The following is a 17,317-nucleotide window of genomic DNA, read 5'->3' as shown; positions in this document are numbered from 1 at the left end:
GAAGGAACTGACAAACCAAGTATCATAATCAGGGAGAATCCTGGAACTCTGGACCATCAGATCCTGGTAGCCACACGGATACACCTCTAGCGTTCACTCATCATGCCCGAGACCCGGGTTTGATTCTCCACATGGGTACAATGTGTGAAGCCCATGTCTGGTGTCCTTGGAGTGATATTGCTGAGCTATTGATGAAAGCGATATAAAATTAAACTCACTCACTGTACAGTGAACCACACAACTTAGACAAGACACCAGGGCCCCATTTTACAAAGCTATCGTACTGCTAAGGTGATCGCAACTCTATGGCAATCGCAACCCTAAGGTGATCGTAACTCCAATACGTTAACACTGACAGTTGTAGTCCTATGATCGCTTTGTGAAACAGGTCCTAGACCCCGATGTCATTAATATAAGGCTGATAACTTAGCATTAACGTAAACATGTGCATACATGAATGCAATCATGCAGCTGACGTAAATAATGCATCATCAACGGTATTTATCATTTGTAAAGTATGAATTCAACACAATATTATACCACGGTTCATGGTTACTAGTGAGATGATATTCTCCCAATATATAGAAAATGTGGGGGAAGTTAAGTCAGCAATGATGACTGAAAACCAGATAGTTTGAATTATGGCATTCCACATGTTTGTGCAACACCTTTCAGACATTCACGTTTACACCTTGCAATTGCCATATAATCCACACTGGCAACCAGATGTTGCTGATTGTATTACTGGCTACATGCAAGGACTATTGCTAAATAAATATACACGGGCATATCATATTCCTAAATCCTGATCCTATCATAAAAAGATTAATTTCATGTACCTCAGCTTTTACCAAATGATGAGATAGCAAGTACTTATATCTAAAGCTTAAATATAAACAGCCAATTTCCTCTCTAAACAGAATGAGTCAAATTTCTTTAAGATATGTTTTTCCATAAATATTTACATGTGAAGTGAAATGTGTTCAGGATTTTAAACTCTGTGTCGAAAGCAGACGTAACTTGAGCTCATGTTTTACGTAAGTCCAGCCAAATGTTTGTGTTTTACAGATGGGCCTTTCTTAAATATTTCAATGTAACACAACAGAAGCACGTTTTGTGATTTGTTTGAGAGGCATACTAGAAGTTTTGGGTATTGTGAGGACAAAATTTTATGGATAATCAACTTCTTGATTTTCACAATAGCAATGTTCCCGTGTAGCTTCTTACCATTACTGGTATATACTTGAAAATGGTGTGAAAAGCTATACCAAAATGTCAGTATTGTGAAAATAAAGAATTTGATCATCAATAAAGTTTTGTCATCTGTAGCAGACATACGGTAGCAATATTCCAACTGTATTGTGATAAAACAAACCAAAACTGGCAAAGTACGTAATGACCATGTGAATCATTCTGACCTTGAGCATAACAAATGAGGTCATTATCCCCAAGGCAACCAAGCCATCTCGAATACAACATATAAAAGTAATGAATGAGTGAGTTAAGATTTCAGTCACATTTACAGCACTTCAGCCTGAATAAAAATACAATGTAACACTGGCCAGCTTAATCATATAATAAGTAAAGGAAAGTAAGTAAAATAAGTAAAGAAAGAATTAAAAATAAAAAGATGATTATGATGAATGAGAACAAACATTATAACAAGATGACTGAAGAACCAAACATGTTTTGCATTTAGCCTTCTGTGGATTGATATATTGGTCAATTAAAAGAAACACAAGCAGTTTGCTAAATATTTATGATCTCAAGATACAAATGTCAAATAAAGCTTTAATAACACATATTAAAGAGGGCATGCTGCTGCAGGTGCTTGCTGCAGCATGGTGCACTACTGCATCATCATGTGACACCACTACAACATCACCTGTTGGGGTCGATCACCCACTAACAGTCTAGCTTGATAAACTCGCAACTTTTTATTCTCACTGTGCACATCAACATTTTATATGAGACTACATCACAGTATATCAAGAAGACCAATTTCTTCACCACTTCACATGTAAAGTGTTATGGTGATAAACAGTCTGACACAACTGATACAACTGGAGTCCATGAAGTATGGCTTTTGATGCAGGTTAATGTCCATTTCAGGCCCCTTCATCTTTAGTTGGCTAATACAGAAACAGGTGTTGATTTACTGAGTGAGCAGTGACTTGGAGCTGTGTACATTTTGTATAACTGACGTGTGGATGATTCAAGTAGTCTGAAAGTTTCAATAATGTTTGAATACTTTTTAATAGTGTTGTCATGATGTTGTGACTGTAATATCTGGATAGTTTCATAGTCTTGTCAGAATGGTTCCATAGTGATGTCAGGATGGTACCACAGTGTTGTCAGAATAGTTCCACCATAGTGTTGTCAGAATGGTTCCAAAGTATTGTCAGAATGGTTCTATAGTAATGTCAGTATGGACCAATAGTATTGTCAGTATGGACCAATAGTATTGTCATGGTGGTTCCATGTGGTTCCATGGTATTATCAGAATGGTTCCATAATGTTGTTGGAATGGTTCCATAGGATGGTGTTGTAGTAATGGCAGGCTGGTTCCAGAATGTTGTCAGAATGGTTCAACAGCATGGTGCCAGTACTGAACTTACCTAACATGTTTGTTAACTACAAAACATTATATATCAAACTTTCCAATAAAACTTCCATCAACTTATTACCATAACAGGTGTTCTGCATGTCACATACTGCTCCTCCTGTTTGTAATGCAAGTACAATGACTAATGGAAACAGGGGAATTAGAGGTGAGTGAGTGAGTGAGTTGAGTTTTACGCAGTACTGAGCAATATTCCAGCTACATGGTGGCGATCTGTAAATAATCGAGTCTGGACCAGACAATCCAGTGATCTGCACAATTTGGAACTGATGACATGTGTCAACCAAGTCAGCAAGCCAAACCACCCAATCCTGTCAAGCATAGTCACCTTTTAAGGGGAATTAGAGGTATTCCCAGACTGTTAGCTGACTGAAATGTTCAGTTTCAACACTCTATTAAATGGACAACTCCTATAGTTGCGGTGAGTGAGTATTCATGTCGATTTAAGCAATATTGGGTCAATGTCGGGGCAGAGAGACAGCAGACACAGGCTTCACAGATTTGGGTGAGTGAGTGACTGACTGACTGACTGACAAGTTCAACACTGCTTTGCCTAATATATAGTTTAGACTTTGTCTCTAAATATATATAATATCGACAGTAACAAGTCAACCCCTATAAATTGAAAAGGAGCCCAAGCATGATCAGAGACTGAGACTTGCTTCATTTAAGGCTTTAGCACTGTAGAGAGAGCTTGGCAACAAAGAAAATAATGTGGTTCATGGACAGTGAGACAGACCATATACAGTTTAACAGAGCACTGGACTACAGTGTACTGAAATCACGTTTCTACAACAATGGTATGACCTGTGATGTCACCAGTCCACCATTTGTACAGTCAAATGTATGAAGAAAGATTGAAATTTTGTTTTACCTTACAATTCAAGGGTTGGGTCACAACAAGAAAAACTTACAATTGTGTGAACAAGCATTTCATACTGATATCCTAAATTCTTACATTGTATATTTTACAGTGCATTTTTCTTCCAGTCAGCCATCCCTAATAGTGTATGTGCCCTGATACCTTGATTGAATGATCTACCACTGAGAAGTGAGCATGGACCAACCCAGGAAGCAGTCAGGTGGTAGGAGTCTTCAGTGTAACATTGATAAAATGGAGGATAAGCACTGTACTGAATAAACTATAAACTTGCATCTTGAAAAACAGGATCTATTTGACAACATATGAGCCAATCCCCCAAAGTCAGTATGTGGCAATTTAAAGATGAGATGACACCCCTATGTCAAAATTTCAATGGCAAGTGCCTGGCAAAATGCTCTCTACACCTCATTTATATTAGAGAATTGTCACAGGTCACTAAATTTTTGCAAATGAATGTCTCTTCATCTCCACACTCAGCAATATTCCAGCTTTATGGTGGTGGTCTGCTAACAATCCAGTGATCAACAGCATGATTTAAGCAAGTGGGATACATGTCAGTGAAGTCAGCGAACCCGACCACTGTTGATCCCGTTAGTCGCCTTTTATTACAAGCATGGGTTGCTGAAGACCAATCCTAGCCCCGGATCTTCATGAATAGTTTTGTAAATGAGCCTTAGGCAGCCAAATCAGTGAGTGATAGAGTGATAGGACACAATGAATGCACAGTTATGCTACAATGAAACACATTCAGATAAATCAACTTCCTTTGTCACGGAAGCCTGATTCTACTTCTCTAGGACAAGTCTGGGATAGGGATACCTATTCTGACCTAATGATCACAAGGTGAGGACTTTGAGAGCTTTGTTATGTGATGAATACGTAGACTCTCCTGGTTTTAACCTGCCATAATCAGCCACACCAGGCATGGTGATCATCTGATCCCCAATTCTGAAAATGATTATCATATGATAGAGCCTTTGGAAATGCCACCACAGTGATACATGTCTGGTGTACACAGGGACCACGTACTGCAACAAATCTTGTATGAGGGCATGATAAATATTGGCGTACCACCGAAGACGTTAAGGACCACTTGATTTGTTCATTTCACTAGATATAATATCTCACTCACTTGCTTGGTTTTTCATTGTGATGGGTTTTTTTTGTTTATATCTCCCTAGATCAAATCATGTAGCAGATCTGAGGTACTACTATATATAACTCGTCAAGGGCCATGACAGTATCTGGTTGGACCTTCACACTCTTTTTAGTAGTATATGTTAGATACACTCATTTCTTCCCTAGCATGGAATACACATAGAGTTAAAGAAAACTTTCGGCTTAACAGCAATTCAAGTCTAAACTGATTATGACAATCTGTGCAATCTACCATGCTGAACAAGCCAGATGATCCAAAAACCCTGTATAAACAGCACTCATATATCCACATGGTGGTACAGACAGAGAGCACATTGTGGTATCAACATCTGGTAACTCTACCTCATCTGGACAACTTTCTAATTAATGTGGCACAATCCAGTAACATAGCTGTGTAGACCAAGGGAGATAACTCTTGAGACCTGTCACCGACTTCAGTGACCAAGATAAATAGACTTCTTTGAAGTGAGTGAGTAAGGGGTACCTGGGTGAGAGTTTTGCCTTCCACATACCACCAGCACCACATCAGGGAGCCAAAGTGAGTGAGCGAATGAATGTATGGAACTGTGTGATGAGTCTACAAAAATACAGCCCAAATATTCCTGATTTCCATTTTTTCCTGGGCTATCTACAGGCTGAAGGGAGACTTTACAACTCAAGTTAGCAACAGGTAGGGCTGCCATGATTTGATCTAAATGTACACACAGTCAGCATTGCAAGAAAACAAAAAAATATCAGAATAAAAAACTAAGTAACATTTCCAGAACAAGCTTTATTCCTCGAACTGATACCAACTACTGATGGAATCTGAGCTTTTATGGCAAGTTTATGTTCAAGATGGGATAATGATAGAGAAATAGAAAAATAAATCTTCTTGTAATGGTTCCACAATCAACAATATTCTGATAGTTGCATTTAACACTTTATCAATACTCCCAGCAGCTGTAATGAGAACACACATGATTACAAACTTATCTTAAAGTTATCAGAAGTACGGGGATTTTATAGCATCAAATATGTATTTCTCTAGTTTGATAGACACTTCACAAAGACATCCCCTGTGCTGTGAGAACTGTGTGAATGGCAACTGTGAACAGGGTTTCACACATCGATGTAAGTAAAACAGCTATATAACTGACTTTTTGCAAGGTAGAGAGAGAGAGAGAGCAGACTTCTTGGCTGCTGTTATAATACGACATGATATGATATGATACATGGTATGGTATGATATGATCTAATTTGGGGTGTTATCATATGGTGTGACATGGCAAAGCATGTGTAATGTGATGTTATATGATGTGATACATTTGATGTGATATGATATATTGTGATATGACTGTATTATTCCTATCTGTGATATTGTGCACTATTGTCTTGTATACTATGGGCCTGTGGCCTTCACTATGAATACAGATTGTTTGATTGGCTGTTGTTAGCCAGATCACAGTAAGATGGCAAAAATAAGATTTATACGGTAATCGTTTCAGAACTCAAACCTCAATCTGTTGGCAAGTGAATACTCTGATTACTGCTCGAGAATGTTAAAGGAGGGTGCAGTGGCTCAACAGATATGTGACACACTAAATAAGTAACGGTTTACTCATAATTGGTAGTTGCTCAGTACAATCTTCCATCCTTAAAGCCACCATTATTCTGGAATCGTGTGAAACTGGTGACATATTCTGCTTCCTACAAGGAGAGTTCTATGGATATACAACTTCTTTTCTGTTAATATGAGCGACATTTCAGAGTAGCTACTGAACTCTCTTCATTGTTCATCACACCACGCGATAAATGCCACTCAAAGAAGTTATTTTGCTCCCGTTCACCAAAAGCCCAACATGCCCCATCGATAGACATGGTGGAAGTACCCTCTCAGAGACTCTCCAAGACAGACTATCCACTTGTAGCATTGTATGGGCATCACTGACAGCATATGAATCATACATAAAAGTCCTCATTATCACTTCGTTAAAGCCGTTTCCTAATCAGCTTGCCACGTCTCACAGGAGTTTAGAAAAGGGTTGTATACAACACCATAACTGCCAAGTGAATGGAAACACAATAAGTTCGAATGTTGAAAACGTGGGATCATGTCAACACCTGGTGATAAACTGCTGTTATACCATACTTCAGCTATTGCACTGATAAGAACCTGCTACTTCTACATATTTACCTCTTTTCTGTATCCCATCCAAAAACATGTTGACAGATGCTATATATGCTGATTGTTTACAGTGACCCTGAGTGGAATAAGTAGGAAATGCTTCTTGGACACATTCTGGCCTCTCTCTAATTAAACTCTTGATAACTGTATGTCAATGAAACTGAATAGCAAATTAAACAGCTGTGACAAATGTTTATACCTAATTAAACTCGTCTTAATTAGAGACACATTTTAGATGTGCCACATTAATAAAAGTTAATAGCCCTTGATTGATTTGTTGAGGTAAAACGGCAATTGAACTACAATTTAATATATACTTTGCATGAATGTTTAGTTGTTGATGGCTGCGGAGTATCCACTCTGATGCAAACACCCGCGATAATTGATGCAGTCAGGCAGGTGATGTAAATAGGGCATTAAAACCCAGCATGGCCAACACAAACTAGCTTCATCATCCTGGATACATACGGAAGTGTGCCAACCCTATCTGTTATATAATCATTGCTGTTTATCTTGAGGAGTCCCACACTGCATGTAAATAGTAACTGTTTAACCAAAACGTCAGTCTTTAAACAGCTCGAATAAATTCTACCTATAAACAAAGAAAAGACATTTGCCAGGCCAGTGTAACACAAGGAGAGCCTTTTTACTGAAAGAGAAATAAGCTTGGAACAGTCTCAAGCCTGATCATGTGCACTATGCTTGTACTCAGCTGTTTCAAATAATTTTCTCCTACTTAACTTCTTCAAATTACACATAACAGTTCAGAATAATTAGCAGACGTTATTAATCCACTTGTTAATGAGAGACTTCTTTTCTGTTATGGCAAGTGTTGGGCCTGATTATGAAACTCTAACTTCCTAATCACTTTCTACTATTTCTGTTTATGCATCAAAGGTAGTGCATGTGTTTACTGCTGGATGAAATGAAACATGGGTTTTAGTGGTGTTTTTTGTATTAAGTTTACCAAGAATTTCATGCATTTCCATACTTGTGTAAGCAAACATCAATTCACTAAAGAAGTTTTAAAAAGTATAGACACCATTCCAGATAGATAGTAACTACTTAATTTGTTCACCTGCTGACTTATTTTCCTCAGGTATGAAGCAGATGCTAAGAATTCCTTCCTCCTTCAGCCTTTGATATCTATCCAACTGGCTTCATGATTTAGCAGGCATGAAATCAATCCGTGTAGTCAGACATGTTAACTGCCCAATTCCAAATTTCAGAAGTAAGTGAAGTCATTCTGACGTTATGCCAAGTTAATGTATCTGGATCTGAGTTTTCCTTTCCATTAAGATTGATACAAGATAACCAACTGGTACAAGTCCAGACCTCATTTGTCCCTCCAATTCGGGAACATATATGCCTCTGATAATACAACCAGCTCCAGATGCCAACACACAAGGCAACTGACATGACATTTCCAGAAATATCCCACAAGAGACTGACACGAAATCTTATGATATTCATTGACAACATTGTTACAGTTTCACATGCAGTCTGTCTTCCCAGGTAACAAGTATGACACATCTCGGGATTCACTCCAGCACCTCAGTCTTTACCAGATGCTGTAGTAGTCTTGAGTATGCATCTGAGGAATCCCAATGTGACAAGTTTGAGGGGCTGCATGACTGCGTATTTCATGCTTGGGCTGTTCTGTTATGTTTGATACAAGCACAGGCACTTTGTAGCACAAATGGGTTGCGCAGTGTAGAGAAAATGACCAGTCTTCTTAAATGCGAGCGAAGTGAGCAAAGGTTGGCAATGTACTTTCCTCACTTCGGTTCGAAAAGTATTTTTCATGTCAAAATAAAATATCGCAACCATCAAAGGTATAGACCAATTTCTTAACTGGGTAGTGCTCTCACATCTCCTACCCTACGTTGAACAATTACTTATGTGCAATACTTTTCATTCAACATTTTAAGCGCAATTTGTGGTATGTCAGACCGTTCTTCGCCTCTATTCCCCCCCTTCAAGCTTCTGGTTCAACAGAGTGAAGGAACAGGGTATTATTCCAGATGGAATACTTACAGTTACCTCCCCTGCTTCACTCGCCCATTATGCCAGAAGTGTTTTTTATGTAGAATAAATGTTACGAAAATTCTATCGATAGTGACGATAGATTAGACATATAAACACCAACAGGTTCATGATAAAATTAGGCAATAAGGAATTTCTTTTTAATTTCTGCTTATTCTTATTCCGTCACTCTGTTCAACCAGAAGCTGGCAGGGGTAAGAACAATCTGAATAACACGAGTGGTGCATTAAATGTTGAATAAAACATATTTCATATGAATAATTATTAAACATGGGGTAGGAAATCTGAGAGCACAACCAAGTGAGGAAATGGCAGAGTACCTTTGACAGTGGCGATATTTTACTTTGACATGAAAAATATTTTTTGAACCGAAGCAAAGAGAGTACATTGCCAATCTTTGCTCGCTTCGCTCGCATGTAAGGAGACCAGTCATTATCTCATGAACTTGCAGAAGATGTATGTATGTATGTATGTATGTATGTATGTATGTATGTATGTATGTATGTATGTATGTATGTATGTATGTATGTATGTATGTATGTATGTACGGATGGATGGATGCATGTGGCTCTTTTAAAACTGACAATAAGCCAGAGTCAGACGTGAGATTCAGATCCTGAGGAAATCTAGCATTGCAGAAAGGGTTAGGCAACAGGGAAAATAATGCCGTTCAGGGACTTTGAAACACACTATATGATCTCCTTATGACATTACCCATTTTTGAATCTTTCTACTGTGTTTTGCATTTACCACCCATGTCATAACAGTGAGTGAGTGAGATGAGCCAGTGAGTGAGTTGGGCCAGTAAGTGAGTTGGGCCAGTAAGTGAGTGAGTTGGGCCAGTGAGTGAGTGAGATGGGCCAGTGAGTGAGTGAGTTAAGCCTGTGAGTGAGTGAGATGGGCCAATGAGTCAGCTGGGTCAGTGAGTGAGTTTGATGACAGTGGGAGAATGAGTGAGTGGGTTGATGTTGTTGAAGGAGTAAGGCTAGGGTGAAAAGACAATAACATGGAATGGAGCAGAAATGTAAGTGTTACACTCACTCACAAACAAATCACACCACCCTTCACTCGCATGCGGTAGTTTACTTCACCTTAAACTTTAGGCTATCAGTGTGCTATCATCTGGTCACCCAGTCCATCCTCCAAACAATCACACACGTCATGGTTTAGACATGTCTGTGATGGAATGATACGTACATGTCTTCACGTCTGTATGATCTGATGGCAACAACTTTTGTGATTTTCTTGCCATATTTCCTGTTTTGACAGATGTAAATGTGTACTGTGTTTGTGTGGGTATATAGCCTGTGTATGCACAGCAAGGTTCCCAAGTACAACACTGTGATGATGTTTGGAAATCACCCTACTGCTCCCAATGAACACACCAGTCTCAATATACATCAACATTAAACTCTGACATTACATTTCCTGTCCTCACTGATATTATATCTCCAAGAAGCCAGTGCTGGTATAACATGAATCCTGCTTCAGCAAGATATGATTTTATAGCAGTTCCTTGATTCTTGGACAAGACACAGTCCTACAGTCTGCTTCCTCGCTCAACCTCACACAAATGGAACAGAAGGTCAGGTTTGGGTATGTCAGGAAATAAAATGTTAAGGAAGTCCTACCTTGACATGTGTATGAGTTCAGCAAGGGGCATCTAGTGCCTTATATACAAGGTACACGAGATACATGTGTTTGTTGTTTGGTCAGTCTAATGTTATTGAGATACAGACTGGATTTGGCAGCTACAGATAAGATGCTGTGACTGGCAACGATAAAGAAGATGTAGATTTGAGCCACATGTATACATTGTCTTTCATCTACACTTCAGTGTCAACGCTGTCTCAGAACTACACTAGTAGAATATCAACATTGTCTTACATCTGCACTTCAGTGTCAACGCTGTCTCAGAACTACACTAGTAGAATATCAACATTGTCTTACATCTGCACTTCAGTGTCAGTGCTCTCTCAGAACTACACTAGAATATCAATATTGTCTTACATCTGCACTTCAGTGTCAACGCTGTCTCAGAACTACACTAGAATATCAACATTGTCTTACATCTGCACTTCAGTGTCAACGCTGTCTCAGAACTACACTAGTAGAATATCAACATTGTCTTACATCTGCACTTCCGTGTCAACGCTGTCTCAGAACTACACTAGAATATCAATATTGTCTTACATCTGCACTTCAGTGTCAACGCTGTCTCAGAACTACACTAGAATATCAACATTGTCTTACATCTACACTTCAGTGTCAACGCTGTCTCAGATCTATACTAGTAGAATATCAACATTGTCTTACATCTACACTTCAGTGTCAATGCTGTCTCAGAACTACACTAGTAGAATATCAATATTGTCTTACATCTACTCTTCAGTGTCAACACTGTCTCAGAACTACACTAGTAGAATATCAATATTGTCTTACATCTACACTTCAGTGTCAACGCTGTCTCAGAACTACACTAGTAGAATATCAACATTGTCTTACATCTACACTTCAGTGTCAACACTGTCTCAGATCTACACTACAGTATCAATATTGTCTCAGATCTATGCTAACATTTGCCCTATCAAGAGGATCTGATGAATTCAACATCTGCACTGTGTATGTAAGTAAACTGAAGGATTTGCACTATGTACGGTAAACTGCAGGATCTGCCCCATCCTACCTGTAGGATCTGTATCCTACCTGTAGGATTTGCACCATGTACAGGAAGCTGCAGCATCTGCCCCATCCTACCCTTAGGATCTGTATCCTACCTGTAGCATCTGCACTATGTATGGTAAACTGCAGGATTTGCCCAATTCAACCTGTAGGATCTGCACTGTGTATGGTAAACTGCAGGAATTGCCCCATCCTACCTGCAGGACATGTCCCATGTATCCCACTGGAAAATATCAACATTGCTGTTGGAATATCAATGCCAATCAGAAAGGGATGAGATGAAACAAGGGTCAGAGTTCTGTCCAAGAATATTACACCAACAATGCATGTGTTATGGATGTTAGTGTTTAGTCCAGATTGATGCCTGTTTCACTATGCCATCCTACTACTGACGACACATAGTAGTAAACCCTTGAAAATCTGGGTTGGATTGGTCCTCAGCAATCCATGCTCATCATTAAAGGTGACAAATGGGTCAGGCTTGGTAACTTGTCATTGCATCCCAGTTGCACAGATCGATGTTCAGGTTGCTCATCTGGTCCAGACTCAGTTATTTACAGACCACTGTCACATAGCGGGAATATCTGCTAGTGTGGCATTAAACAACCAACCAATCAACCAAACCCACCAACCACATCAACATCAACTGTCAATTCACACAGTCATCAATCATGCACTCAGTTTCATGTTCCTGCCAGTTTAGTTCAGCTGTTGTCATATTCATACTGAATATGAAAATCACAGGTGCTGAAATGTTTGTTGACTATGAATACACCTAAAAAAAATAAATTTTTTTTAAAACTTCAAACAATTTTCAAGTTATGACCTTTGTGACGACAACACAAGCATTCTTCACCTTGTCCCGCAATGATCACATCATATTTACAAAGTCAAATATGCAGCCACATAACAAAATATTTGAAAACATATGGAAAAAGACATATTTGTAACAAAGAGATCCTCCTCAATCCCCTAGTGGAACAGAGTGGCATCTTGGGCTCAACATTTTCAAATGTCATACCATTCTAATACAAATATCATCCACATCTCTCCAAGAGATCAAAGCCTTGTGTTGAGGGTTTCCTTAACACTACTGGATGGTATGTACAACTGTACACTTTGATCAGGCATTTATCTAAAATAAACCCACTTGTCATGACAGACCAGGACAGACTGATGCTGTTAAACACATATCGAGATCATCTTTGTTTTTTTTCATGCATTTAACTGTTTTTAATCCGTTGTTAACCTGTTAGCCCATATAATTATTTCAGTCCAAATCCCCACTGTACTGTACAAACACTTCTTCACATATGTATAAGCCTCTTGATTCATATTCTGTTCATCACTTCTTTGATACCAGCATAATATAGAATTTGTTTATCCATATATCGTTATCCTTCCATAGTTGGATCAATCAGGAAATCACACCTTAACATGTTCACAGAAAATACTCTGTAGCACATCATGTGTCCAAACACTGTCAAATCCAGACAAAATGGGTGTGAATTACATAAATGGATTACTCAAAATTAGTAACGACGAGTAACAAAGTCTGACCTGTCCTAACTAAATCAGGGCACTTAATAACCGTCTGCAGAAAAAAAAAGACATTTCATAAACATTTCAGCATAGAATTCCAGCAACTATTTGTTTCAACACCATTTGAAATACTCCAAAGAAACATTTAAAAAAAAACATATACAGCATCAAGAATTTATACAAAAGCCCAAATATCACACCAACATCTGTGATCTTTCTGCTAAAAAAGAAGCAGCATAAACACATTAGTGCAATGTTCAACAGTCAGTTTGTCAGAGAAAAACATGTGAAAAGGCCCCAAACCTTCAGAGGCCATGATGGTCGAATTGTGCAGAGAGTACAATGTGGTTTCAATACAAAAGCCAAATATATTAGTCACAATGCCAGCTGAATAAATCATCAAGTCCCGGAGGAATCTCTACTGTAATACAACGGAAAACATATTTCCGTTAATTTCCGCATGTGTAACAGAGTGTGTTGGAGTGGACACAATATTGGATACAATTGACAGAAGAATGCTTTGTGAAATATACCAGTTTCCAACAGTACTTCAACAAAACACTACAGAGATTGCTACATGCTGATGTTCCATGATTGTAACCACATTAACCACAATTAAAACAGTTCACTTGAAAGTTAACTTTTCACGTCCAATACATGACTGTTACAAGACCATACTCAGAAACCTCAATGTGGAAGGGGCATAAAATATCAAATATCTGGAGTAAAGACAAGTAAAAGCCACTATAATATACATAGGTAAAGGTGAGAGAATAACCACTCTCACCTGCCTCTTACTTTCAGTAATGTGACAAACAGATTCCTTTAAAGAAAAATGGCAGCGACAGTTATAAAGATACCTGAAAATCACTGATGACACCAGGTGGTTGAGGAAAAGATAAGCCTGTCATGTCCTAACAGCAAACCTGTCACTTACACAGTAAGCATAACAAAAGGCAGAAAGCATCACTCCTTTGGCCATGATATTGATCCGCTTGTTCTCTGTGAAGTTAAGTACTTCAAAAACAAGAAGTTGTACTGTACATGAGACCAGTTCCATGCTGCTGTGTAGGTCACCAGTTCCATGCTGAGACTTGGACAAGTCAGATTAATCAAACCGTTTTCACCAGTCAGCGCTGCACCAGTCAATGCAAGGCAGCTAACAAAATCTAGACCTACACAGTACTGTCCATTGATTCAAATATTATGTTTACTGAATTTCCCCTATCTTACCTGTGTTTCTACTGCATAGATCAGTAACACATGTAACACTGAATTTCAGTGTTAAGAAAATCAGAATCCTGCCATCTGTTAGCCTCGTCTCTTTTCCAGTGTGGTCAACATATCTAACTGTACAAAGTTAAATTATTTCCTGTTTCCTTCCTTAAAAAATATAATTTTTCCCTTATACAAGGAAATCACACAAGGTACAATAAGCTGACATCTTATCAACTTGTGACAGGACAGACAGTCAACATGATACCATCCTGTCTCAGTTTCAAATAAAACAAATAATTTAAAGGAAAGCATTACAGGGAAACATATCTCTTGAAGAGGCGACTGATGCCTCATTATTAACGGGATTCCACAACTGAATTATTTACTTATGAAGGTGTGTACGCCACTGAGGTGCTGATTGTTACAGACTCCTGACAAGATGTATGCCTGTTTATATCCTCCAACTACATCCACCTCACATAAGTCAGATGAAGTGAGAGATACAACTGACGTGCTCCTCCTCCATGCATCTAAACACCTCCATAAATTTCTGATAAAATTCCCTGCCCGATGAAAGTTAATTCAACTGCATCACGGAAACTTCTAAAAGCAGCAATGGTGGCTGACATATTGTAGCCGCTGTTGACAGTCACCGATAGTATTGTTCACAGGAAGTACCATGCAGCATCTGATGTTGCCAGTGTTTGTACGATCAGTCACACTTGGCCCCTACATGGAAAACTGCGGCAGACATACACTAAGTTTATGTCAGTGACAGGTATGTTGGTGCATCAAGGTTTAGCATATGGTGATGTGGTCTTGAAGTACTACTCAGTTAAATTAAGAAGCTGTGTTGACAGATCACGATGATAATTACGGTAAGTCTGGAACAACAAACAGAAACAATGGGATTGAGACAGCTAGGAGTGCTCTAACTGTGCACAGCAAGCTTAAGACCTCCAGCCTATTCAGTAGATAAGGTGTGTAAATAATTAGATCGTTAACTCATAGGAATGATTAGTTTCTTGAGAGGTGACTAGACGTTTGGAGTGTCTGATGAGAGCATACACAAGTGGATGGCACCAGCAACTGTTGAGAGTGTAGATGGGTACATGGACAGGTGATAAATAAGAATATCACATAGTGAATAACAAGTAGATGAGTGGGTACCTGGACATAATCATAATCACATAGTCAGTGAATAACATGTAGATGGGTACAGGTGATATATGATTACATTCACATAGTCAGTGAATAACATGCAGATGGGTACAGGTGATGTATGATTACATTCACATAGTGAATAACATGCAGATGGGTACAGGTGATGTATGATTACATTCACATAGTGAATAACATGCAGATGGGTACAGGTGATGTATGATTACATTCACATAGTGAATAACATGCAGATGGGTACAGGTGATGTATGATTACATTCACATAGTGGATAACAAGCAGATGGGTACAGATGATATATGATTACATTCATATAGTCAGTAAATGACATGTAGATGGGTACAGATGATATATGATTACATTCATATAGTCAGTAAATGACATGTAGATGGCTACAGGTGAATGATGATAATCATACAGGCAGTGAGTACATCAAAGAAGTAATTAATGGAAAGATGTTCCACTCAAAATCAAAAGCAATCAAAACATGAAAGACCCCACTTTAGCAAGTGCACTAAACCTCTTTTCACATTGTGATCAAAGGTCTAGCATGATCTCAACTCCCCTACCTTCACATCAACTCATGACTGTTGTAGTACTGCACTGCCCTAACAGGGTCCATATCATCTGGACTTCACAGAATCAGTTGACAGGTGACCTCACCAATAACCATGTATCATGATCTCTGACCTACATAGCTATCAAATGCAGTTCAATTGCAAAGCAAAAATATCTCCCTCTCTCTCTGCCTCCCTCAACAAAACCGTTGCAACCATTAGAAATGCTTTGAATGAATAAATAGGCTGAAATCCCTATTTGAACTGATTCTTCATTGCCATACCACAGCTCACCTGTAAGACATCAACATATTGTTCATCAGCATCTGTGAATGAAATTCCCCGCATGCCGGTATCTCTTCATATGTTTCTATGGTTGTATTAAGTCAGCTGCATCAGTGACATTGAACAAGCAGATTACTGTAGCATAATGATAGTTTGGAGAATTGATGACTTACAGCGTGGCAGAGCACTTCATCAATAGTGTAGAAATGGGTATATTATAGCGTTCCAGTTGATGGCACCTCCAAGCTGAATCTATCAGCACCAGTGATCCCTGCCAGTGGGGGCACTCAAGCAATCAAAATGATAAATGATTTTGAACAAGGTCACTACTTACGTTAAACAAATAGCCACATAATTATGCATTGGATACACTCTAATTCAGCTTTAAATCTTAGTCCAACATAATATTTTATGGATTTGATCCCCATTTTAAAACATATTCCCTTTGTATATGGAATATATCTGGAATGTTTGTAGCCATCATGAATGTACTATGCAGTTTGTAGACTACTGTCTCTGTTACTTCAAGGAATGTTCCACGATGAAGTTATTTTATTACCTGCCATGCCAGTGGGGGCATAATTAAATTAACTGTTCTTCAATCATAAACTACGAATGAAACAAGTTGAGAATTGCAGATATGAACATTTTTTTATCATAAATGTAGAGATTAACCTCAAAGAGGTCTACACTGACAATGTGTTAAAAAGTAATAACAAGCAGAGTTTGAAATGAGCATACTTCAACAAAGGCCATTACTGTTTTTCCATTTTTCATACATTTATGTTAGGGACCATTAAACATTGAAAATGAAGTAGTGTAATGCTAAGATGAGTGAATATAAGGCTCTGATAACATACATAAATTGGTGCAGTATTTTCTAAAGAAGTATGACAGATAAGAAGAGGAAAGGAATTCTTGATATCATTTACTGTATTCTATAGCTAACTTTGGAAAGAAATATTGATATTAAATAG

At 38.4% G+C, this 17,317-nt stretch overlaps 1 protein-coding gene across 3 annotated transcripts in view; it reads right to left on the bottom strand.

Annotated features, from left to right (window-relative positions):
- Positions 1–17,317, bottom strand: part of LOC137277527 (solute carrier organic anion transporter family member 4A1-like) — a 125,931-nt gene that overhangs the window by 55,427 nt on the left and 53,187 nt on the right. Inside the window, exon 1 of one of the 3 annotated variants that reach the window (XM_067809300.1) lies at positions 16,068–16,107. The exons of the other annotated variants lie outside the window; for them this stretch is intronic. The gene's annotated coding sequence lies outside the window, so the exon portion shown is untranslated. Of the gene's footprint in view, positions 1–16,067; positions 16,108–17,317 lie in introns of those variants that run through there. 3 annotated transcript variants of the gene reach the window in all.

The sequence above is a fragment of the Haliotis asinina genome, chromosome 3 (assembly GCF_037392515.1).
Source record: "Haliotis asinina isolate JCU_RB_2024 chromosome 3, JCU_Hal_asi_v2, whole genome shotgun sequence".
Classification (NCBI taxonomy): domain Eukaryota; kingdom Metazoa; phylum Mollusca; class Gastropoda; order Lepetellida; family Haliotidae; genus Haliotis; species Haliotis asinina.
This window is presented reverse-complemented; position numbering and strand designations above follow the sequence as displayed.